The sequence below is a fragment of the Pteropus alecto genome, unplaced genomic scaffold (genome assembly GCF_000325575.1).
Source record: "Pteropus alecto unplaced genomic scaffold, ASM32557v1 scaffold11, whole genome shotgun sequence".
Classification (NCBI taxonomy): Eukaryota; Metazoa; Chordata; class Mammalia; order Chiroptera; family Pteropodidae; genus Pteropus; species Pteropus alecto.
Genome location: NW_006431956.1, coordinates 13,949,569 through 13,975,806, shown reverse-complemented (window position 1 = coordinate 13,975,806; position 26,238 = coordinate 13,949,569). Strand labels below are relative to the sequence as shown.

The 26,238-nt window shown below is 39.7% G+C and overlaps 1 protein-coding gene and 2 pseudogenes across 8 annotated transcripts in view; 2 read left to right on the top strand and 1 right to left on the bottom strand.

Moving 5' to 3' along the window:
• KIAA1217 (KIAA1217 ortholog) overlaps positions 1-26,238 on the bottom strand; it is a 268,562-nt gene that overhangs the window by 98,997 nt on the left and 143,327 nt on the right. The window lies entirely within an intron of this gene.
• Positions 14,615-14,733, top strand: LOC112475752 (annotated as a pseudogene).
• On the top strand, positions 18,714-18,832 carry LOC112475762 (annotated as a pseudogene).

Below are 26,238 nucleotides of genomic sequence, written 5' to 3'. Positions count from 1 at the left end.
GTTTTTTTGTTTTTGTTTTTTGTTTTTTGTTTTTTAAACGGCACAGCAACCTACCCACATTTCCCTTACCATCCCACTCAGCTTAGTGACTCCCTGTATCCACAGAAGAAAACTGAAGAGGTTGAGCCAACATACAGGATTCTGTTCACCTGGTATAGGGGAGCATGGGCGAGAGGTCCCCCTGACAAAATTCTGGCAAAGGGCTGACATCTCAGTCAGGAAACTGGAGGGACCCCTCTAAGAAAGCTGACTGGTCTATGAGAAGAGACCAACAGATTTTAGAGGGTAACTGTTTAGGTTCTGTCTGTCACGCGCGTTGATAAGCAGACTGGCCCTTAGGTAAAAGGGTCCCATTAGTACATCCAAGCATCATTCATACGTTAACAGACCACCCAGGATTAACAGATATTTCATAAAAGCCTCTAACATGAAAGACAAGACCAAAATAAACAGAAAACAAACTCAGAAAAGATAAGACAATCTAAGCAAAGAGGACTATCTGGAGAGCGAGAGAGAGGTCTGGGTACCATGAGAGCAGAAATTAAAAATTCAGTGAAGAAAGAGTTGCTCAAACCTCTGAAAGTGGAGTGAAAAAGACAAATGGGAAGAGGATGAAAACCAACAAGAACAATAGAGAGTTACCACAGAGCAGCCCGATACCTAATAATGGAGATCTGAGTAAAAAGAGATGAAGAAAAGCAGGAGTTTTACAAAAAGTATCATAAAAAAGAATCCACCCCCCATCCCCCCAAAAACCTGAAGGATATGAGATTGGAGATTAAAAATGTTTCACGAAGCACTCAACACACTCAAGCTTGTCACTGAGCCGTTCCAGAAGGCGGAGGTTCCCATGACATCCCCGAGGGCGGAGGAAAGTCACCAAGGAAGGATCAGGAGTCCAAAGGCATTAGCTTTCTCAACAGCAGCCCAGAAACCAAAGACGAGGGAGAAACAGTCTCGAGAATCTGGGAGGAAATACTTTCGATCTAGGTTTGCATCCTTCCAAACCATCAATCAGTTGGGTATTTGTGAAAGTCAGCAGGGCCCTTCCCCAACCACCTCGTCCATGAGTTCAGCTCCCATTCTCCCTAATAGTTCCTATTCCCATCCTTGCTTCATTTCTGTTCCTCAGCGTTTTTCACTATATAGCATAATTCATATTTTAATTATTGTTAGTGTTGACTGCCAGTCTCTCCCTTTAAAATGTAAGCTTCAGGAAGTCGGGAGTATATTTAAACCTTTTTTATTTTTTTCTGTTGTTCACCAAAGTGTCCTTAAGTGCCTATGATACGACCTGTTACGTAGTAGGTTCCCAGTAAATATTTGTTGCATGAATGAATGATTTACATATTTATTGGTCATCCAGAAGGAATGTTCACTTGGGGTCTACCTAAACTGTAAGAATTTTTGCTACACGGTGTAAACAGCTTAGTAATCTCGTCTCTGCCTTGTATACACATGAGAACTACATCCCGAAGTGGATGTTTCCTTGACTGGAGTAGTCAGTCCTTTTGCACTGAGCATAAGCAGCTCAGCTTCTCTCTGCCCATCACAGTTTTGATCCTCAGCTTCTTCAGGGAGCTAGTTTTCCAGAATATTCATGCTGTTACACATTCCTCAGAGTACAGAAAAAAATTCGCAAGCCTGTCCGATCACAGATCGTGTGATGTTTTCGCCCCAAACGGCAGATGTGGTGACTGTCCCATGTGATTGCTAATGCCATATCAAAAAGCCAAACCACTCTTGAGGTCCTAACCATGCCTGGGTGAGGCCCCGGCCGAGGGGCCACTTATGGCCACACTACAGTCACATGTCATGGCCTCACTCCCCCAAAGAGCCTGGTTTTCATTCCCACATCTGCATTCTGTACGTGTGTGTGCTTGAAATAGAATTTGTAGGCTCTGAGTGAAAAAAAAAAAAATTGGGCCTAAGCTAAGGTTACCTCAGGGTCTGGCTGGTGCAGCTGCCAGCTGGGTACACAAGTCTAGTTACAGACCATGAAAACCCGGAAAGAATGGGAAAAATGCCTTTACAAATAGGGAATAGTCTTTTTACACTCGATTCAGTTTGCTTTCTCAATTCAGGAAAGGTATTTCGAAATGCTTAAACTCCGAAGGAATTCTCTTAATATACGACGGCATTTTATTGGCACAGTGATGAGAGAGTTCGTGATGGCTGCTCCAGATTCACAGAGGAAGTCTGAAGGACTTTGGATCATAAACTCCCTTTTTATGAAGAAGGCAAGAGGACAGGGAAATGCATTCGTGGGATGTCTGCTATGTGTCAGAAACAGCACGCGTGTACAGCAGGTCCTTGAACAATGTCGTTCCGTTAAAACGCTGATGAGATGGCCTAGGAACTGAACTCTTGCGAATATCAATTAGCCTATGGTGAAACTAGTTTCCTTATACATCGTTTCGCTTAAAGTTGCAGAACCTATGAACACCGTTAAGTGTGGATTTACTGTATTCCATTTAATCAGCACGGCATTTCTTGCCAGGTCAGTATGATGGCCCCATTTCACAGACTGGGAAAAGGAAGCTCAGAGGGTCTCAGTGAACTGCCTGAAGTCACAGCTAGTAAATGGCTTAACTAATTTATATGTCCAATTCTATCCATCCGCAGAAACCACTGTAAACAATACTATAAACTTCAAAATGGAGCCGGAGCTGCCATGCCAGAGGAACTAGCTGCCTTGTGTGTCTAATACCTTAACTCTTGGAATGTTAAAAAAAACAGGGCAAAATGACCTTTGGACTGGAACTAGGGTAACACTGTCTCAAAGAAATGTTTGCAAAGATAACAAGAAAGCAGTTATTATGATTACTGAACTGAAAATTGAAAACGGTGTTTGGAATTAACATCACTATGTCGTATTAGCTGCACCAACAGAAATGCCTCCTTTTTCTGATGTAATTGATCCCCTTCCCTTTCTCATAAATACCCACTGCTTTTGTCTCCTAGTCAGAACATTATTTGGGCTTCTGCCTCAATTAACGATTTCAGAATAGCTATTCTTCTTAATCTCAAATAAACACTTGTTTGCCCCGACATTGAAGGGCCTTTTTATTTTTAGGTTATCATCAGGATCTCTCCCTTTAGGCATATGGCCTCTGAATCTCTGCATTTAGCCACATCCATCTCCTCCAACCTTCGTCTCCTGACAGGCTTAGCTGTCCTCACACTTTCCCCTGATAATCTGCTTGAAGATGTTGAGACAGGAAGAGGACAACTGGGAACAGAGATTCCCGTCTTTAAGACAACGGAAGGAAATGCTGACGCAGGGTTAGAAACCACACCCGAGCTGCGGGGAACGGGGAAGGCACAAAGCTCTGAAAGAACAAGCTTCGAAATGAACCTCACTGCACCTGGCGCCCTCCTGAGAAGCCTGAACACTCAAAGTTCCTTCCACTCCAATGGCTGGCTCTGCAGAGGCAACGTGCATTTTTCACCAAGAACCCCTGGTCACAGTTTTACAAAAAAACAAAGTGCACTTGGCAGGTCACACTTGTAGCACACAGCCTCATAAATCTTTTGAATCTCAGAAATCGGTTCCAGAATGTGGGGCATCTTCTAAAACATTCTTTATCTTAATACGGCATGCAAAGATTTTCACAGTGTGATCTTGCTGTGGACTAAATATTTCCGTTCCTCCAAAATTCGTTTAAATTCTGATGTGGTGGTATGTGGAGGTGCGACCCTGGGAGGTAATTAGGTCATCACAGTGGAGCCCCTGTGATGGATTGGTGTTCTTATAAGAGACCCAGAGAGCTTGCTTCCTCTCTCTAATCTCTGTCATGTGAGATGTGACCAGAAGATGGCCATCTGCAAACAAAGAAGCGGGCTCTCCCCAGATGCCAGCTCTCCTGGCACCTTGATGCTGAACTTCACGGCCTCTGGAACTGTGTGAAGTAGGTTGTTGTTTAAGATGCCCAGTCTATGGTCATTTGTTATAGCGGCCCAAATGGTCTTATACAGAACCCAACCTCCTGTACCTGCCTCCTTCCTAGGGCACTGTAGTTGTACTGGATTTCTTGCTGCTCTGTGAACTTACCATGCACATCCACGCTCCACACTGTGCCACTGGCTCGGGTGGCTTCCCACCACTTTTTTGCTTGGCACCCACAGTACCCCCTCTGAGCGATCTTCCCCTACCACTTCTTCATCATTTTTCCATTAAGATTTGTGGAATTAATTTTTCTCACATGTGTGCTTACTATGTTGTGTTTTATTAAAATTGCAAGCATGGCTTTTAATTCTGCGTTATGATCAGTTGTATTCATCGGATGGTAATATATAGTAGAGTGTTGGGCACAGAGTAGATGCGCAAATACATTTTTGTTGAAATGAATTCAATTCTCCCTGTAATGCAGCCAAGTTAATATGATGTATGCTGGCCTTCTGGGATGCCTTCTACGATTTCCCCTAAATGGCATTTTCTGTAGGCAGATGATGGTGATGATTCCAAATGACCTAAATTCCTCAGTTTCTCTAAATCTAATGTATGATTATGCAAATCAATATTTGCATTACAACTATGGCATATGGTTAATGCTTTAAAAATATAAAGAGCTCTTACAGTACTTTCTGGTGGCAATGAACAGTTTTCAAGTTAATAAGAAAAACATAAATATTAAAATAATAAGATAGCTTTTTACACCTATGAAATTGGCAAATGTTTTTACAATAAAATATACAGTGCTGACAAGGGTTGGGAAAATGACTTCTCTCACATACCATTGTTGGGAAAGTAAATTGATACCATTTCTCCAAAGGGCTATTTGTCAATATGTGTCAAAATCTCCCCAAATATACATATGGTTCGAGCCAATAGTTCTAATTCTACACATTATGCACGAAGATCTGCTTACTAGGAAGCTCAATAAAGCATCATTTATAAGAATCATATGGGGGACTAAATATTAGGGGGTTCATTTAATAAATCAATTCATTTAATAAACCTATTCATTGGAACACTGCATTGTTTTTAAAAGGAATTCTAAAAGAATGTAGCAATGAGAAAAAAATATTTTGTTAAGCGACAAAGTATATTATAAAATAGAAAGGGACTAGAGCTTTAAAAAATTAATTAATCACCTTGATGGCAGTGATAGATCCAGGTTTTGTGGGGCCTGAAGCTTATTCGGTTTTGAGGGACCTCTTTAAAAATCAAAACGCAAAGTTAGAAACATAATTTCAATATGAAAGTTCATTATTCATTTATAGGGGTCTGAACTTTGGTTTTATCAAGTAAAAGTGATAATACCATCAAAGTAAGCACCCCAAGGTATTTCCAAAAAAAAAAAAAAAATTAAAAGAAAAAGAAAAAAAGCCTTGATAAAATCTGTTGAGGACTTCTGAAATTCAAGCTGTGCTGAATGCCAAAGCTGCTGATTTGCTGATTTCTGGTGCTGTGATCCTATTCATCCTAATGAGTCTTGCTGCCCTTTTATGCGGATAGTTACAGACTTATCTGTGAGGAAACTATAATGCAAGGTCACTACAGAACTTGCAGCAACCTCAACCGAGTCAATAATTTAGTCCTAAACGTTACTCAACAACTAAGGCAGAAAAAATTATAAGACGATGCTGTGAGAAATACTATAATTGATGTGGGTATACTACAACTGTAAGTGAATTCTTTCTTACACTTAAGGTGAATTGTCAGTTAGATGAAGCATTGCAATATGAACTCATTTTATAAGGCTATTAGAAAAGTAGAAGAAGGAAGGACTTCAAATTTAAATGCAACCCCCTAAATGAAATATTAGTAAGGCAAATCTAGCAATGCATAAAAGAATACATCATGACAAGAAGAGTGTATCTCAGGAATGCAAGGATAGTTCAACACTAGAAAGTCTAGTCCCAATACATTCTGCAATAAGAGAAACTATACAATAATTTTGATAATGTCAGAAAAATGTTACGAAAAATCCAAAACACATTTCATAATTTTAAAAAACCCCAATAATTTAAGAATGAAAGAGAACGTTCTTAACTTAATGAAAGGAATCCATCAGAACTCTTAAACGAGCATAATGCTCAATGATGAAACATTAGAATTATTCTCCTTAAACTCAGAATTTTTGCTATTGTTGCACCTAAAGTCCTGGCTAACACAGTTAATACATGAAAAAATAAAATAAAATAAAAAGCATATGGATTAGAAGGGATAATCAAAACAGTGATTACTGTCCCATGATATAACAGAATTCAAAGAAACCTGCAGACACACACTTTATTAGAACTAATAAAGATTAATATGACTGAATGATATAAAATCAATATATAGAATCAACAGCAACCCCAAATACTAGAAAAAAAGTTAGAGAATACAGTTTAATAAAAATATACCGCTTATAACAACAATATGGAAAATTCTGAAGAACAACAGTAAGAGGAAGTACTTGCTCTAACGAATACCAACACGATTTTAAAAATGTAGGCTTGACAAATGGATAGAATAAATAGCACTATGGAGCGAAATAGAGAGCCTAGAAAAAAGCATGGGTTTTATGAAAGCTGGATGTTTGACAGAAGTGGTGGTACAAATCCTTGGAAAAATGATTGTTCAGTAACAAGACAAACCACAGTTGGAGAGAAGAGGTTTACAGCTCACGTACTCTATCAAGGATTAGTGTTGAGAATATTTAAAGAATCTTTATAAATCAATAAGAAAATAAAAATGGGCAATAATCGAAAATGGATATAAATAGGTAACTCATAGAGGAAGAAACCTCGGCAGCCAATAAACATTAAAATGCCCAACCTCACTAGTAATAAAAATGGAAACATTGGCATCCTATTTTATACCTATCAGATAGGCAAAAGTCAGTAAATCTAATAACCTCAAATATTAGTGAGATCACTAGGAAAATGGAGTCTGTTACTCATTGCTGGTGAGAGTGTAAATTTGCACAATCACTTTGGGACACCTGAAAATGCTGAAGATGTGCATCTCATAACCCAGCTACTTCTTTTAAATTATCCATCCCAGATAAAAACCTCATGTGCAGGTCCTTGTTCCAGGATGCTCACTGCAGCATCATTTCTCATTGAGTTGTTCCCAGTGGTTTAGTCATGTAATGGAATAGTAAACAGCAGTTAAAATGAATGAAGTAGAACCACATCAATCAATCTGGATAAATCTCAAACACGAAAGTCGAGTGAACACAGAAACTTACAAAAGGATGCACGCAATATGATCCCATTTATGTGAATCATTATAACACACAAGACAGTAATATATATTGTTTACGAATACAACAAATATAGTAGAACCACCAACATTTACATGGCAATTATACCCTCCAACGTCAGCATGTGGTTAGCTCTGGGAAAGAAGAAGGGGGAAGGAAAAGAGATAGGGCTTTACAAAATTTTATTTTTTAAAAATGTAAGAGGCCCAAAGCAATTGTAGAAACATAATTTTCTGTTTAAAATTTGACAACTTACACAGCACTTGCTAAGTACCAGGCATTGATCTAAACCCCTTCCAGATATTAACTAATTTAATCTTCTTTCTGCAGTCACTACTATAATTACCCCCCATTTCTGGATGAGGAATGCTGAGGCAAAAAGAAGTGGTTTATGTGACTCGCCAGCTAATGATCTTAACCACTGTGCTTCGCTGCCTCTCAGGTGTTAAACAGATGCAAATATCTGCTTAATTTCAGCAATGTCTATTATATTGTTATGCTTTCTGTACTTTTTCTACTCAAAAAATTAAAGAATAAATCATTTTTAAAGAAAGAATGTCAAAATAATACTGTCTAAATAACATCCCTTCCACAGAACATCCAGATCTGACCCAGGAGCTTAAAAACGTGGATGTAGTTATGGAAATTTGGAAGTTTTCCTTGGCTTTTGATTAAACAGTGGGTGTAGAAATTCTATAAAACAAAGCAAAGAGTAAAGGCCACGAAAGGAAGAATAAGATTTTCTTAAAGATAAGAACAAAAGCATAAAAGTATAATGATCATGTTTCCGGAAAAAAAGCAATTGACCTTTATAAATTAAAAAAAGTCTCTGACCAACCCCATGAGGAGGTTATATATCCTGAATTTTCTTCCATCATACTGATTAGCAGATTTAGAAAGAGATTATAGATATTAGTGAGATATCAGTTAATCTGAAATTTAGTTTTTCTCTCTGCTAAATTATCAGTATTTTACAAATAATAATCAGTAATTATGATGAATACACTTTTATAAAAGTTTTCAGTATGAAATGCTTATTTTTATAAAATTTACATGGAGATTTTAAGAAACACACCAACATTTAGTGTTATAAATTTTATTGTTCAAAAATTTTTTTATTTTTTTACTGTTAAGTGAAAATTACTCTGCTTGAAAAGGTACAACCTGTTTGGTCCTCAAGCCGGCGGTGGGGGAGACAAACGGAACGAGGTGTCCATAACATGGACTTCTTTTCTCCTTTGATAAATAAACCTCGGGATCAGCAAGAATTCCCAGAAGAAAGAAACTTTCAGGATAAACGGGAACAGCTGTGCTTTAATACTTTTACCCCACAGGTCATACTAGTGACAAAAAAATAAAATAAGAATAAGGATGGCTTATCCTTGATAATAAACATTGCAAATAAGTGTCAGTAGATCCACATCTATCTGTGGGATTCCATTTTGTAGGACAGCCTCTCTACTTTTTCAAGAACATGTTTAAAGAGTAGTAAATGTGGGGCGCTTGGACCCCGAAGAGCCTTGCCCATTGGTGCAACTCTTCCCCCATCTTGCCTTTTCTCGCCCTCATTTCCAGGAGCCACGTTGGTCTCCTTTCTCTGTACTCTGCCCTCTGCAGGCGGGCTCTTGTCCCCAGCAATTCCAGTCCTTGTCAGTCTGTGACTCTCATAAAACTCATCTACTCTCTAGCACCTCAGGGAAATATTTTTTGGGGAAACGACCACCAGTCTGTGAACAACTGGCCTTTGACACGCTAAGGACCAGAAGTGAACTCACTCAAGTCACAGAGCCCCCAAAGGGGAGTGCCTCAGGTCGATGGGTAACACTCCGGCCATAGGCAGCCATTGAGGGATACTTCCGGAACACTCAAATTTTACTTTTTGCCTTTTTTGTTCCTCCACGGAGAAGGCCATAGAGGGAAAGGTGGCCAACGGGGAGGGTGAGGCACACGCTGACCAGCTGTTGCTCCCCTGGGCGGCTTTCTCTCAGCTTCTTAGGTGTCTGAGTGGGAGGCTCAGGACTTTTTTCAGAGAGTGGTGAGAAAGAGGGTGTGGGCAGTTAGAGAAATTCACATCTCAGTGGCCTTCGCTTCAAAGCTCTTAAAAAGATAGACTTGCTGTATCTCTTATGTGACCTCAAAAACAAAATACCCTGATCTATCCAGCTCTCGTAGGAATGATCGGCTTCCCTTAATGTCTGCGATTTGATTTGATGGAAATGCATGTGTATAGTCTCAATGGAAGACGGGCCAAATTGTGCGATGGAAGAACGTGGCAAAGGGGACCCTGTCCCAGGTACTACGCTTCAGGGCCCCAGCCCCACAACGCATGCACCCTAAGTATTGAGGGGTGACAAGGCATGGCTGTTTGCAGGGTGTGTGGGGGACGCTTGCTCCGGCAGGTTGGAGCTGAGAGGGGGGACCTTCTTCGTCTCCTGATCCGGCACAGAACTCAGTGAGAAGTTTTGTGAATTCTAAAATCAAAACTAGCTTTCTAGGTCGTTTTATAAAGGTATATTTCTCAAAGGATGAGGATAGAACATATTTTATCTAACAGTTTGTCAGCTTGATTTATAGCTTTAAAAATATTTAGACAGACGGTAGATGAGTCTGTGTGCTCTTGCCCCAGGCGGGCTTGCGTGTCACACAGAAAGATGAAGACGGTTTCTCGAACATCGATGTCAGTTCTAGAAATAGAACCTTCTTTGCCCCTTGTAGTCAAGCTGGTGTGATGATCACTCTATCAACAGGTGATTTTATGTCTATTTTTGAGTAATCCCGATGGAGGCTGCTACCTGAGCGTCTGCTACTTCTCCAGAGATTTGGTTACTTTATTTTTGGTTTTACGTTAGTGGGAAAGGCCAAGTCATGCTGGGTTGCTTCTAGCGTCTCCACATTTTATATACAGCTTCTGGTACTATTTAAATTTGAAATCTTTTCTACTACAATTACATGCTTACTATTCTGATTCCTCAGAGCTTTCCGTAGACTCTCCTGGGGCTGTTACTAAAGTTCCCCCTGCCATGGCAGGCCACAGCTGCCAAGTGGACACTCCCAAGCACATCTAGCCAGACTCCAGCCTGATGGGCAGTGACAGAAAGTGAGGCAGGGTGAGTCCGCTCCAAGGTTTGTCCCTGGCTTGCCGCCCACTCCCCTTCCCTGTCTTCCCTGCTGCTCCGGTATCATTTTTCCTGTGTCCTCGGGCCCATGCCAGGGGGTGCGGATCTTCTGGAATCCTCTATGTTTCCTGTCTTTGCCCCTCTACACACCCTGCCCCTGCAGAGAAAACAGGAGTGTCCTTCTTTCATCCTTGCCTACAAGAATAAAGGGGTCCCCAAGACAGCTATTGTCCGGGAGAATCAGAGAGATAGGATAGTAAAGCACCCCAATTCTCTAAGGCCCGGGATGGGTACTCGAGATCACAGTTGTGTGTGCAAGGGTGCGTGAGCAGGAGGGGAGAGAGAACGGTGGTTGAGACTGATCTGTTGGTCAAATGTTCTGAGCTAGGTCATTCGGTGGCACTTGTCCTGGTCCCCACCAGTGGGCTTTTACGAAGTTTTTGTAAGGCATGTCCTCATGAGCCATTTCTTGCTTTAAGATCAAGTGAGAAAAAGAGAGAGTTGCTGCTAGTGGATTTCGGGCACAGGAGGGTCACACGTGATCCGGCCGCAGTCTCTCCCCGACTGCCCAGCCTCCAGCACACAGGGACTTGAAGGAAGGGCTGGCTCTGGGGCGCTGGTTCCCACGACTTAAACCTCCAGGGCTGGACTTGACTAACTGAACTTTCCACTCTGCCCTCAAAAGACCCAGAAAGACTTTTTATTAGACCTTTACCTTCTGTTCCCCTCTGGCACTTTCTGAAGCAGCATTTGAGACACGTCACACATGGCGACTGCCTCCACCCCGTTTCTCTTTCAAGTTTCAGTGCTGCCTTTCAAGAGTAGCTTCTATTCTCAGCCATGCGATCACAATAAAGAGCAAATGTGTGAAGGTGGCCAATGTGTGGGAGCGGTGGGTGGGGCGGGGGACCGCAGTGACAATGTGCCCCTGCTCAGACCCATGTCGCCCAGCCTGCTCCATCACTGCCTGTAAGACACCACCCATAGCAACGTTTCTCCCCTTCTCACTACCTTCATAGGCAGGAGTCCCCTCTGAATGCCTCAAGTTAAAAATAACAGTTGTCAGCATTCCCACTAAAAGCACTGGGAAAGAAGCAACAAGCACTCTACCGGCGTTATATGCTAAGGCATAAATCAGGCAAAGTTGTTGTCTTGGTGTCCCCATCAGAGATCGCACTGAACAAGTTGGGCAGCTATCCTGAGCTGGAAGAAACCTGGGGAAACAAGACTCAACCCAAGTGACTGTCACTCACAGGCATCTGTGCAACCTCTTGGCTTCCTTCTGTAAGAGTAATCCAGCTGATAGATAAACATTATGCTCTATAACAAGCATAATAAAGGGAGAATAATAGACCATGTCCGTTTTCCACAGGACAAGTAATTCAACCTACACGGTGTACTTATGCAAGTTAAAACAACGAAAAGCAAAGCAGATTGAACTGTTATTTTGATCCTTAAATGAAAGCTTTAGGGATAGAGAAATGTTGATGAAACTCAGGGTTGTTTGATTTACAGAGCAGCAGCACTGCATTCACTTATGCAGAATTAGTACCGTAAAAGGTGGTTTTCATTCATTTTAGAAGTGTGTATTGAGTACATGCAGCCGCTACACAGGAAACTCGGAGATCTTAGCTTCTACTGATGTACAATAGACAATAATAAACTCATAGACAAAAAATAAGTGTAAGAGTGTGCCAAGTAATGGGGAGGAAAATAAAGCAGGGTGTGGGGGGTAGACAGCCTGGGGTGGGAGTGGGTGGAATGCTATTTTATTCACAGTGTTGGATGTCCTGCTGATAAGATATTTGAAAGAAGTGTGGGAGCAGGGCTTGAAAATATCTGGGGGAGGAACAATCAAGGGAGAGAGAAGTTTTCTTGAGGCAGGAGCATGCCTGGTGTGTTTCAGGAACAGCAAAGGGCTAGTGCGTTGGGAGGAAGATTAGTGAGCTGGTGAAGGGGGTGCGGTGAGATGAGAAAGTCAGCAAGGGGCCAGACTGCGCAGGCTCTTGTACTCAAGACGAGATGAGAAGCCAACAGAAGATGATGAGCAGAGGTGTGACATATTTCCCAGGACGGCTTTGTTAACAGCTGACCATAGAAGGACAAGGACTAAATTCAGGGGACCCCAGGAACCTAAGGCAATAATCCAGGAGAGAGATTATGGCGGGTTGGACCTATGCAGAGTGCTAGAGATGATAAGAAACGGTTACATCTCTGGATACAGTTTGAAAGTAGAGTGAATAGGATTTCCTGAGAGATGGGATATGAGGTAAGATCAAATGAGGAGTCAAGTCTAGCATGAGCAAGTGGCAGGACGGGAACGCAATGGACTGAGATGGGGAAGAAACTGGGAGGAATAGGGAGAATTAGAAGTTCATTTTTGGACCTGCTAAGGGTGAGATATCAAGTAGGTTTAATCTGAGATATTAATCTGGACTTCAGGGGGCGAGGTCCTAGATAGAGGAGTCATCGAGATGATCATGGACTGAATGTTTGTGCCCACCCCCAACTCATATGCTGAAATCTTAACTTCTGATGTGATGGCATTTGGAGGTGAGGTCTTTGGGAGGTGATTAGGTTTAGATGAGATCATGATTGGATTAATGCCTTTGTAAGAACAGACAGCAGAGAGTTTGCGCTCTTTATCTCTTCATGGGCATACACCAAGGAAGGACAGATGTGAGGACATAGCAAGAAGATGGACATCTGCGAGCCAGGAAAAGAGGCTTCACCAGAACCCGACCAGGCTGACACTCTGATCTTGGATTTCCAGCATCTAGAACTATGAGAAATTAAATTTCCATTGTTTAAGTTACAGAGTTTATGGTATTTTGTTGTGGCAGCCCACGTTAACTAATACACTCATGCAGGTGACATTTTGCACCATGGGAGTAGATCAGATCACCTAGGGTGCTGGTACAGTTAAGAATAAATGAGGGGAAAAAAAAAAGAAAAAACAGATGAGGCCTGGGGGCTGAGGTCGATGTTAATGGGTGAGAAAATGAGAAGGAACCAACGAAGGTGACTGAGGGGAGCAGCCAGAGAGGTAGGAAGAGAACTGAGAAGCAGAGGTGTCCAAGAAGCCAAGAGAAGTATGTGTCTGAATGACAGGGAGTAGTCTAGTGAGTCAAGAGATGGCAAGTCAAGCACAATGGGGCTGATTAACGTGGATGTCACGGCGACCTTGACCAGACCTGTTTCTATGGAGTGGTGGGATTGAAGTTCTGAACGAATGGGTTCAAAAGAAGCCATAGAAGGGAAACTGGGGACAGCGCTTACAGATAACTCTTTCAAGTCATTTTGTCATAACATGACAGTGGCTGCAAGGGGATTTGGTAAAATCTGGGGAGCTTAGGCGAAAGCACTGGGTAATCCAGTCTCGAAATAGTCCCAAATGATTGCTGAAGACTGACAAGCAAGTCAGATGAGACGCTTGCTCAAATGCCATCCGTAAAAATAGAAATATTTTTTAGAAGATTCAGATTTCTTTTCTTTTTTACCAAACATTTTTGTGGTACCGTTACAATGTTAATGGAAAATTGTAACAAACGTTAAAATTGCACAGGATCTTTCTTTTAGAATTCTGCAGACACAAACAACTTTTGGTTACAGCGATACCTGGCAATCCAGCAAGAGCTCGTTCCTATGCAGATGTTACTAACCCACCCTCAACAACGTCTCTTGTTTTATAAGGCGTGTTTTGTGCACAAGTTGGAGGTTACATCCATGATCTTTGTGGTATACTTGGCCAGAAACAAAAGCATCGGTTTTCATTAGCGACTTCCTACTGATAACTATCTGGTCTCCAAATTCCAAAGACAAACTAAAAATTTCAATTCTTACAGCTAGGCTCAAGCAAACATGCTAGTGTCTATTTAGATGTGAGGCGTGATGCAAATGAAGAGAAAATCACAGTGGAGTTTGAATTTTCCATTTGTTCCTTTCTCTCTGCCAGAATAGGCTTGCCTCAGAACACTTAGCGATGCTTGCAAATAAAATGGGAAATGGTGTCTCGATTTAAAAAATTTATATGTGTGTATGTATATATGATGTATATTTTTGTATGAACATATATTATATATATGCATATATGCACACACACTATTACTCATAATAGATAAACCAAAGAGTAATTATTACTATCATGAAAGAATTCACCAAACACATCTTATGGTAGTTAGTATCCAAATGCACTTAAGACTGTAATTATAAAATGTGGTTCCATAGTGTAGCGGTTAGCACGCCTGCTTTATACGCAGAAGTTCCTGGATTCGCGCCCCAGTGGAGCCAAGGTCTATGGTCTACGGCCATGCCACCCTGAACAAGCCTGATCTCATCTGATCTCGGAAGCTAAGCAGGGTTGGGCCTGGTTAATACTTGGATGAAAAACCACCTAGGAAGACCAGGTGCTGTAGGCATAAGTAATAATAAATAATATTTTAAAAGATTGTAATTATAAATTATTTGACCAAGGTGTTGGCAATGTAAGTGCAATAAAGGTGATAAACCAATAAATTTAAAGTTAAAAGGTAAAGATTCTGTAATAATTCACAACAACAAAATACCCAAATAATTTTAAGGAACTCAAAAACAGTGTGCTTTCCTTGCAATACAAAATACTTGTGCATTTGCTCTATTCTGTCTACTTGAGAGTTAGGCTGACCTCTATTTGTATCTCTCTGTGTCAATAAGCACTAAGTCAGTATCAGTCATACACAGCTGGAAAAACATTTAAAAATGAGACCACTGAATGGAAAATATTGATCAAGGAGAGCAACTGCTTTGATAGGAACAGATTTATTAATTAAAGTGTGGCCCATCTGACCACAATAGGTGGCATTTCAGCCTTAACTTAATCTGACATACACATCTTGCTGATATATTTAATGACCTCGGTACTATTGATACTGTTTTTGATAAGCAGTGCCTCTCTTACATGGTAAATTAAAAACAAAACAACAACAACAACAACAACAAAAAAATGAAAAAAAAATCCAATAATCGTGAGTCTGAATGTGCCAGAAGACATTTAGAGTGCCTCATTCACAGGAGAGAAAAAGAAAACACAGGTAAATTAAAAACAAAACAACAACAACAACAACAAAAAATGAAAAAAAAACCCCATAATCATGAGTCTGAATGTGCTAGAAGACATTTAGAGTGCCTCATTCAGAGGAGAGAAAAAGAAAACACGCACAAAGAACTTGAGAAATGGATCATTTTCGGTATCTTAAAAAATGAAAGACAAAAAATAAGTAGAAAGGAAGGAAAATGTGGCTTTTACATTGACAAACAAAATACAGGGTTAGCCAGTTTCTCATTCCTGTGCCGAGCTGCTGTTCTAGATAACCTCGGTCAAATCATTTAAATCTCTCAATTTGCTCCTCTAAAAGTTCTGTACACCCTCAATTCCATTTGGCTATTTGATTTTTACTTAATTTAAGGGTTGGGATTTTATTTAAGTGCTAGAGAACAGCTCCAAACTGTAAAATCAGAGTTATCTTTTCAACACGGAGGAGTACGTACCTAAATGTTATTGTAATTTGGGGGTCGTTCCTGTGAAATGCCTGAGCCTTATTCATCACCACAGTGGCTGATGGAAGGATCTGGAAGCACACGTCAGAAGCCCACCAATGTAGGCTCTAGTCAAACTTTGCTAGAAAAATGTTGTGTGACCTTGGGCAAATGACCTAAAAAAATTTTTTTTTTCAAAACAGCTTTATCCAGATAAAGCTACATACAATAAATTGTACATATTTAAAAGAGTACAAATTAGATGTTTTATTATATGCATATGCCCATTAAACTATCACCAAAATGAAGACTATGGCCTGCTTTCTATCACTACAGAAATCTTTTTGGGATCTGACACATTCTTTATAGGTGTCAATGCAAGAAAAGACATTTGCTTCCCTCTGAATCCTACTTTGTGGAATTCAATAAAATAGTGTACATAAAAGAGCTTACACAGTCAAATATAAACTACTATGTTATCTACTCCAGTTTATTAATTTATTCAACACATATTTATTGAGCATCTACTATACGTAGGTACCCTATTAGGAGTGTGTAAAACAGCAAGGAATAAAATCAAATACCTGCTCTCATGGCCTTTTTATGCTAGTTGGGGAGAGACAGGGATGCCAACAAACGATGAGCATATACTATGTCAGGCTGGGTCGACCAAGTAGGAAAGAAAAAGATATTTCAGAAAGGGTGGCCAGAGAAGCCCACTCAGGTAAGATGACATCTGAATAAAGATTGAATGAAGGAGAAGCCTTTCTTCCCACAGGTGTCTAGAAGAAGGTTTCAGGCAAAGGAAACAGAAAGTCTAAAAGTTTGGGGTAGCAATAAGCTAAGCTGTTAAGGGGACGACCAAGAGGCCAGTAGCTGAAGTAGAGGGTGAGAGAAGCGTGGCAGGAGATGAGGCTGGATGGCAGACGGGCTTGTGCCTCTGCCTTGTACTTTGCACGAGACAACGGGCCATGCGGAATACGGAACAGAAGACTGGTGTGATGTGACTTAGGGGTTGGAATGACAATTCCGGCTGCTCTATGGAGACCGTTGATGGCAAAAGGGGAAGCAAGGGCACCAGTTAGGAGGCTACAGCAATAGAACTAGCAAGAGGTAGCGGTGAACCAGAAGCAGAGGAGGTAAGAAGTGGTCAGGTTCTAGATACATTTTGCAGGTGGACTCACAGCTTGTGATTCATTTTCCTACAGTGGTTTTACAAAATGCTTAATAATACTTGAACATATGTAGTGCTTAGTACGGTTTAGGCACTATACTGTGTAATTAACATAAATTAACTAATTTAATCCTCCCAACACCATGAAGTAGGTTTATATCTACTTACAGACGGGGCAATTGAGGCAAAGGGTAGTGAAATAACTTGACCAGTATGACATAGTGATAGATGATGGCGCTGAGATGTGATTCCAGCCAGGCAGTCAGGTTTCAGAGTCTATGCCTTTATGCTACAGGACTATGTATGTGCTAGATGACTTCTCAAGGTCATCGTGTGAGAGAAATAATAACTATTTTGATCCAGTGAACTTCCACCAATCAAAATATTGAGAAACAAGTGATATAGCTATCATTTCATTCTTCATGCCCAGCCCCATTTTCAAGTCAGCGTTTTTCCAAAGGGTCACCTTTAGTGACTCAAAAATGGGGCTGGCCATGAAGAATTCAGAACATTATGGCCAAGATTGCCTGCCTGTTGGCAAATTCTTTCTGGTACTTTCCTCTGGGCTTTTTCTTGTTAAAGGAGTTACTATCCTCTCATCATAAAGGGTACAAAATGAATCAGTGGTGTCCTAATTTATTGTCACTAAGAATTTCTGGGAGGCAGTCTGCTTTTCATCACCGTTTCTCGATCCTAGTCTTCCTCTCAGATCTCCTGGGAAACGGAACAGGATTTTATGGATGAGGAAATCGAGGCCTAGACTAGGAGGTCTCCGAGTTACTCTGTGACAGAGCTGGGATGGTAACACTGGGATCGGAATGTCCCTGACGTTCTCACAGAAGGCTGTGTGAGTTCAGTCAGTGACAGGTGCTGTTGTTGTGTCATCAGATGAAACTATTGTGAAAGAGCTGGGCACACACATTCTGAAGTCTGCACATGGAGGGGTAGGCAACCATACACATTTGTAGAGTTGGAGGCTACATTTCACTTAATGCTCTGTTTGGGTGTACTTCAATACTTCCTGCCAATGCAGAAATCGGTACACATTAAGGAAACTCAGATTGTTTAATACACCTGATTATAATTCTAACTTCAAGAGCCAACACATTTCAAATCTTTTTCTAGTACATTTGCTACAGTCGATCTAAGTACAACAGATGAGGCATAAAATCTTTTATGAGTCAGTAAATAGAAGTTTCTGCTGCACAATGTTTCAAGTAAGATAAAAGTATTCCTCCTTTTCTATCCTGTAAAATAGAAAGTTTTAGTCATTGGTTCTAGGATAAAAGAAGGAGAGAAAGCCTGACAGATCAGAGACAAATCTTCAGGTTTCTTTTATTCAAATCTGTCAATAAACATGAGCAACTAAGCCCTAACACCTCTTTCCTAGAAACTTATTACCAATGTGTGTGAGTGTGTGTGTGTGTGTGCGCGCGCGCGTGCACGCACGCGTGTTCTGCATGCTCTGTGAACACGTGTTTGTGAGAATGTGTCTTAACACACCTGAGATTCAAGAGCATTTTAAAATTAGGAGAATCAGCAACAGGATGTACAAGTGCAAAATTAACCGACAGTTCAATAGACTTGTGATTGTCACCTCCCTTTTCTCATCCCTACAGGATAAGATCAAAAATTTTATTTCTACGCTCATTGGTTTACTGAATAAACACTAAATTTAAATGTTAATTGATGCTCTTCATTCTTCCAGGGGTCTACAGCCATGTCACCCTGAACAAGCCCAATCCCATCTGATCTCGGAAGCTAAGCTGGGTCGGGCCTGGTTAGTACTTGGATAGGAGACCACCTAGGAAGACCGGGTGCTGTAAGCATAAAAAATAAAAAATAAAGGATTGTTTCCAGATGCTTTTTAGGCTTAGGAAATCTACTTGCTTCTCGCTGTATGATATTATTTTATCTTGCTTTTGTTATTGTAAATTTCATGTTTACAGTTTGATTTTAATTCGGTGAAGTATAAAACACCAAGGGTTGCCTCGCCTGAAAAAAAAAAAAAAAAAGATAAGCTCCTGGGACACACAGCTTCGCAATGACATTTTAGAGCTAATAAAGGAAAAGGGAAGATATGAAAGTTTTCTGTTTAAGTTTTGCGCTTAGTTTGGGCCATGAAACGAAATGCAAAGGGTAGATATGAAAACTTTCTGTTCTGCCCATAGTTTGAAGATGATTCGTATTTCATTCCACAAAAGGTAAAAATATTTCATCTTCAAAATAATGCAGGGATTCCACTTAGAAAATTAATTTATTTCAATATTCAAGGAAGGCATAGTGGAGTGAAAAGAACATAGGTTTAGGTGGGTTCAAGTTCTGACTTTGCCACTTACTGCTATGACCTTTGATATGCTATCCACCCCATTTGGCCTGTTTCGTCATCAATGAAAAGAGGACAAAACCACCTTCTTTCAATATTATGATAGGAATTAGCAGATTTCCGGATAAAGCAGATGCTCAGTATGTGATTTTAATATAAATTAAAACAACACTGGTTGTTTTAGAAGCAATTCTACTGTTTTATTACAAAGATATTTCAAACACATGGTTTTGTATCCTCCTCTTAGACAGTGGGAGAATTTTAGAATGCTTTTCCTCATCACCCTGTCTGGTCTTATATTTTTTCTATCTGTTTATTTTATTTTATTTTGCTTTTAACTCCAATAAATGATTCATTATGACTGATGCTTATTTAGATTTTTCCGAAAAACATGTTTACCAACTTACTTCCTCATGATCACTTCGCTTCTCCCTCCTAGGTTTATTATACTTCTTAGTAAAATACCTATTTTTCAATTCTTTTATTTTAAAATAATTATAGTTTCAAAGAAAATTGCAAAGAAATTGTACAGGGAGGTCCCATGTACTGTTCACTCTGCCTCCACAATGTTGACATCTTGTATAATTATATACAAGAACAAAAGCAGGTCACTGAAACTGGTAAACCCCACAGAGCTTATTCAGATTTATATACGCACTTGTGTGCACACGCGCGTGTTTGTGTATGCGCGTGGTGTAATTCTAAGAAATCTAACGCTGTATAACGACTACCTAGTCATGATATGTAACTGTACCATCATAACAAAGCTCCCTTAAGCCACCACTTTGTAGTCAAACCCACCCTCATATAACCCCAGGCAACTACTAATCTGTTCTCTATGTCATTAATTTTTTTTAATAGTGTTTTATATAAATGGAATAGTACCTTTAGGGATTGGTGATTTTGTTTTCACTCTGCATAATTCCCGTCAGGCACATTTACATTGTTGTGTGTATCGGCAGTTTGTCCCTTTTTATTGCAGTCGTGTTCCATGGTACAGACGCGCTGCGTTTTGTTTAACAATCCACCTATTGAAGACATTTGGGGAGTTTCCAGCTCTTGGCTATTACAGACAAAGCAGCTGTGAACATTCATGACAAGTTTCTTGGTGAATAAAGTTTTCAATTTCCTGAGATAAATGCCTAAGAGTGCAATTGCTGAGTCATATGGTATGTCCATTTTTTAGTTTTCAAGGAAACCATAAAACTATTTTCCAGAGTGGCTGTACCATTTTACATTCCCAACAGCAATGGACAAGCGACCCGATTTTTCTGCATCTTTGCCAATATCTGGCATTATCATTATTTTTTACCTTAACCACTCTGACGTGTGTAGTGATACTTCGCTGTGGTTTAAATCTGCATTTTCCAAAAGGCTGAGGATGGAAACATTTTTATGTACTTATTTACTGCCTGTACATCCACTTCAGTGAAATGTCTCTTGTATTTTTGTTTATTTTCTAATTGGATTATTTGATTTTTTACTATTGAGTCTTCAGAGTTCTTCATCTACTCTAGATACTAGTCCACTGTTGCTTATGTAACTACAAAATAATTTTCTCCAAGACCATAGCTTTTCTTTCCATCCTCTTAATAGGCTCTTTATAGATAAGGTCCATTTAATCAGTTTTTCCTTTTATACTCTTATAAGCCAAGAAGTCAGAAAACAATGGAATAATATCTTCAAAATTCTAAGGGAAAACTCACTTTCAACTATTACTTTAACCCACAAAATTATTACTTAAGAGGGAGGACAAAAACGAAGACATTTTCAGATAATAAGATTAAGAATATGTCTAAGACATTTTCAGATAACAAGATTAAGGTGTCGTGTCTAAGAATTGCTCACAAAGCTCAAGGTCCTGAATGATATTTATTGTGTTTCTAAAATTTTTATAGTTTTTTATTATTCTCTTGGGTCCATGATCTATTTTAATTTTTTTAATAAGGTATGAGACAGGTTAAAGTTCTGGTTTTTGCCCATGGATGTCCAAAAAATGATGCTCCAGCCTTATTTGTTGAAAAAGCTCACTCTCACTGAGTTGCTTTTGCGATTTTGTCAAAAATCCACTGGGCATAATCATGTGGGTGTATTTCTGGAATCTCGATTCTGTTTCATCGATCTACGTGTCTATCCCTCTACCCATAGCACACGTTCTTGATTACTGTAGCTCTATAGTAGGTCTTGAAATCAAGAGATTGATTCTCCCACTTTATTCTTCTTTGTCAAAATTGCTGTGGCCATTCTAGTTCCTTTGCCTTTTTATATACATTTTAGAATAAGCTTGTTAATGTTTATTAAAAAAAAAAACTTTGCTGTGGTTTTGAAAAAAATTGTTTTAAACCTATAGATCAATTTGGGGAGAAGTGACATCTTTGTTGACTCTTCTAATCTATGAAAACAGTTTGTATCTTCAATTATTAGGTTTTTAATTTCTTTCATCAGCATATCATAATTTTCAGCATATAGATCCTACACATATTCTGCTAGATTTATATGTAACTATTTCATGTTTTTTTGGAGCAATATAGTTTTTTTTTTTTTTAATTTTAGCTTCTAGTTGTTCGCTGTTAGTACAAAGAAATGTAGTTGATTTTGTGTGTTGATCTTGTGTCCTGAGACCTTGCTGAACTCACTTATTACTTCTCTGAAGGGTGGGTTTTTTTTTTTTTTTTGGTATTTTCCGTGTAGATAATGTCATCTGGAAACAGAGAAAATTTTCTTTTTTCCTTTCCAAATGGTGTGAATTTCACTGTCTTTTTGTTGTCTATGTCTATTCCACTGGCTAGAACTTCCTGAGTTACACTGTGGTGAGCCTAGACATTCGGCCTTGTTCCCAGTCTTAGAGGAAAAGCATTCAGTCTCTCACCCTTAAATGTGATGCTGGCTGTAGGTTTTGTGTAAATGCTCTTATGAAGTGAGAAAGTTCCTCTCTATACCTAGTTTGCTGGGAGTTTTTTTTTTTTACATCATGAATAGGTACTGGCTTGTCTTTAAATGCTTTTTATGTGTCGAGTAATGTAATCATATGATTTTGAGCAGGTTGATATGATTGACTGCATTGATTGGATTTCAAATATCGAACTAGCCTTGCATACCTAGAATAAATCACTTGGTTGTGATGAATTCTTCATTTCAGATATTGTTGAATTTGATTTGCTAATATTTTGTTGAGGACTTTTGTGTGAAATACATATGCTACTAGTTCTTCTGGCCAGAGTCTGAATGCTAAATATTCTTAATCTTATTATCTGAAAATGTCTTCGTTTTTGTCCTCCCTCTTAAGTAATAATTTTGTGGGTTAAAGTAATAGTTGAAAGTGAGTTTTCCCTTAGAATTTCGAAGATATTATTCCATTGTTTTTTGACTTCTTGGCTTATAAAAGTATGCTGTTGTCAAGTTTTCTTTTTCTTTATAGATAACCTGTCTTTTCTCCCTAGCTGCTTTTAAGATTTTCTTTTGATATTTAATGTTTTGAAGTTTTCCCGCAGTGGGCCTATGTGTGGATGTTATTTTTAAATCTTGCTTGGGATTCAGTGCTGTGTTTCAATCCTAAGGTTCGGGTTTGTCTTCAATTCTCGGAAAAGTCTCATCCATTATACCTTCCATTATTGTTTTTCTCTAATTATTTCTAGTCTTATCTTCTGGAATTCCTATTACACATAGGAATTTTGGTCATTTTATCCTGTCTCTGAATTGCCCTTTCATGCTCTATTTATTTTTTTAATCTCTCCTCAGATTGTTAGATTTCCTAAGATTTATATTCTAGTTGATTATTTCTCTCTTCACTTGAATAACCTACTCCAGGGGTCCGGGTGGTCCCTATCATTTCTATGTAAATGTATAGGCTTGGGATGGTTGTCACTAGTATTGTTTCACAAATATTCTAGTTCTTCTCTAGGTACATTGTTGGCTTATACTTTCTTGACACCTTTGAAGTTGAGCATGGCCTGGTGACTTCTTTTAACTGAAATATCACTGCTGGCAGAAGCTTTAAGAGCCAGAGAAGAATTTGTCATGCTACCTTTATCCAAACTTCACTGCTGCTTTCCTGGGCTGTGAGTAAAGTCTTCCACTTCCCACGTCCAATTTACTAAATAACCAGCTATTTGAACCTCTAGGCTATTTTGAAGTCCATCTTTCTGTTCATTTTCCTGTTGCTATGTAAGTACCAGAGCCCATGCTCAAAGGCCTGGGGACCAATGCCCACTTATGAAATATCAAGTTCACTGTCATTTCCACTTTGATATCCTTCTTCTGGAACCTGGAGATTTCCTTCCTTTTCTTTCGAACTCAGCCATGTATTAATATTTTGTTGTTGTCATTGTATTACCTTCTGCATTTCTATGTGTTTGTAGTAAGAAGTGGACTGTTGGCATTCTAGGCTCCTTCACTCTGCCATAGCGCTAGAAATTTCCCTGAGATCATTCCTTCTTAAAAGCATAATTTCTACATTTTCTGGACTCTTTCTGAAGCATTAACCACATCCAATTTAACACCAGATCTCTCTCTGCTAGTCTGTCTGTGTCACACTCATAGAGCTGAGAAACGGAGGACTTGAAAGATGTGGAACCAGACAAACAACGGAATGTGGGAAGGTGTTAAAATTTAAAGACAATGTCTAATAGTCAAATAGAGAGGGAATGCCATGGATGGGACTAGTTACCTTACCTGGAAATTTCCAGAAACAATCTAGCTTAAAATGTAACTTAAAGGCATGGGACTAATGAAAGTAAAGACTATCATCTAGTCTAAAATGTAATTACTATGAAATAACATAAACTTAGCAAATAAACTATACTGTAAAAGGGTAATGATTGGGCATTTATTTTGAATTAGAGGAAAGTTGAGGTGATCTGAATTAACTCGGCAGGTAAATAGAGTAAGTTAGAAGCCAACAAGTCTAAAACAGGAAATGTTTTGATTGTGACTGTTTTGATGTAAATATTTCTAAATGAAATTCATAATGTCTTCTCTTAGAAAACAAAATGTAATTGACATCTTTATTTATAACTCAGGTCATCATTGTGAATATCAGTGAATTGACAGAATATTCACTACATACTAGGCATCATTTTAAGGACATTACCTACATGATCTCAATTGTTCTTCACAATTATTCTATGAAGTACATATTTATGAAAGGAGCTTAGAGATTGAATAACGTGCCCCAAGTCACACAGCAGGTCAGTAATGGAGCCCAGATGAGGTGGCCCTAAACACTACGTGGGCTGCTTCTGTTATACTCAGTGTCCTCTTCTTTTTTCTTTTTTTTTTTTAAGGGGGAAAAGGCACTGGAGATACAGGCATGAATGGCACAGGACAGAGATGAATAATTGCTGTACAAAGAAGTATACCACTGTGGCTCCAGATCAGCCTCTGGAGGAGTTTGAGAGATCAATAGTGATAGTATTATTTTGGTTCCATCCTCATAAAAGATCTGCCCTTTTTCAAACTGTCACACTTCTATTCATCCCTCAAAGTCCAATCCAAATGCTACTTTCCATGAAAAGCCTTCCAAGCTATCCAGATTGGGATTTCTTTCTTTCTCTGTTCAGTACGGTGCAGTAGTTAAGCTCCTGAATTCTGGAGACAGACTGCCAGGGTTCGCATCCTGGCTTTGCTGCTCAGCGTGTTAGATACTGCATATCTGGCATAGGGTGAGTGCTCAGTAAACGTTAGTTACTATGACAACATTTGCATCCATGCTTGCTTATATATCTGCCTTCTCCGTCAGAACACGAACTGCCGGATGGCAGGGGCCAACCTTACTCTAAGTTCAAAACACCTGCGGAATCCAAATTCTTCTCACTGCTTCCACAGCTAATGCCCACATCTCCTGAGATTATCACAAGACTCCTAACTGGCCTCTTTAGTCAATGCCAAACCCAGCAGCCAGAATAGAACCTTTATAACGGAAGTGATGCCGCTGCCCACAACTCTGCCGTAGAGCAGTTCCCATTCCGACGTGGCCACCGTAGCTCAAGTCTTAGCTGTTGTGACATCATTCAGTCCCCGTTGAGCCTCCAACCTCATTCCTACTCCTCTGTTACTGTGTAGCTCCAATCACAGTGGTTTCCTTGCTATTCCCTGAATGCCCCAGGCATAGTCTTGCTCAGAGCCTTTGTACTGGCTGTTCCCTCTACCTGGAATTCTCTCCCAGATATCTGTGTAGTTTACATCTTCACATGTCCTAGGTATAGCTCGACGCCATTCTCAGTGATGCCCTCCAACCATTCTAAAATGACAACTCTCTCACCTTCATCTCTGTACCCCTCCCTTACCTAATTTTTTTCCATTGCACTTATACCGTCTATTATATATTTATCATCTGCCACCCCAACAGAATAGAAGCTCCAGAAGATCAGAAGATTGTGCCCTTTTCTTTCTTTTTTGATTGTACCAAGAGTGCTTTAGTAGGAACTCAGGATAAGCATTTGTTAAAAGAATGATTTTATTTCTTCCCACCTGCTATAGCGCCATATGCATTGTAGGTATTAGTATGTTTTTGTTAAACTGAACTCTTTAACTCTTAAAAAGGTTCCTACATTACTTGGTTTTCTTATGAAGGCACAAGGAAGCATAAGAAAGTACATAACCCTAGAATCATGCAAAACCAATTACTGAATCAACTGTCCCCCCAGGAAAAGCTTTAGCTGCACTGGCCCCTGTCTTCTCAACACCGGAAGCAATATCAACGTGTGGGCGCCAAATGACCATGTTTGGGGCCGGAGTTCTCTAGGGCAGACGAGGGTAGGACGCTGGTGGGGAAAATCCCTGAATTCCAGAAATTGTGTGTGTGCAGAGAGGCGTGAAGTCACATGAAAAGGTCAGCCACCTTTTCACTGTTGAGTCTGCCTACGTCGCTAAGTGTGTCAAGCTGGGGACTGCGGGGGCAGTAAAAGTGGT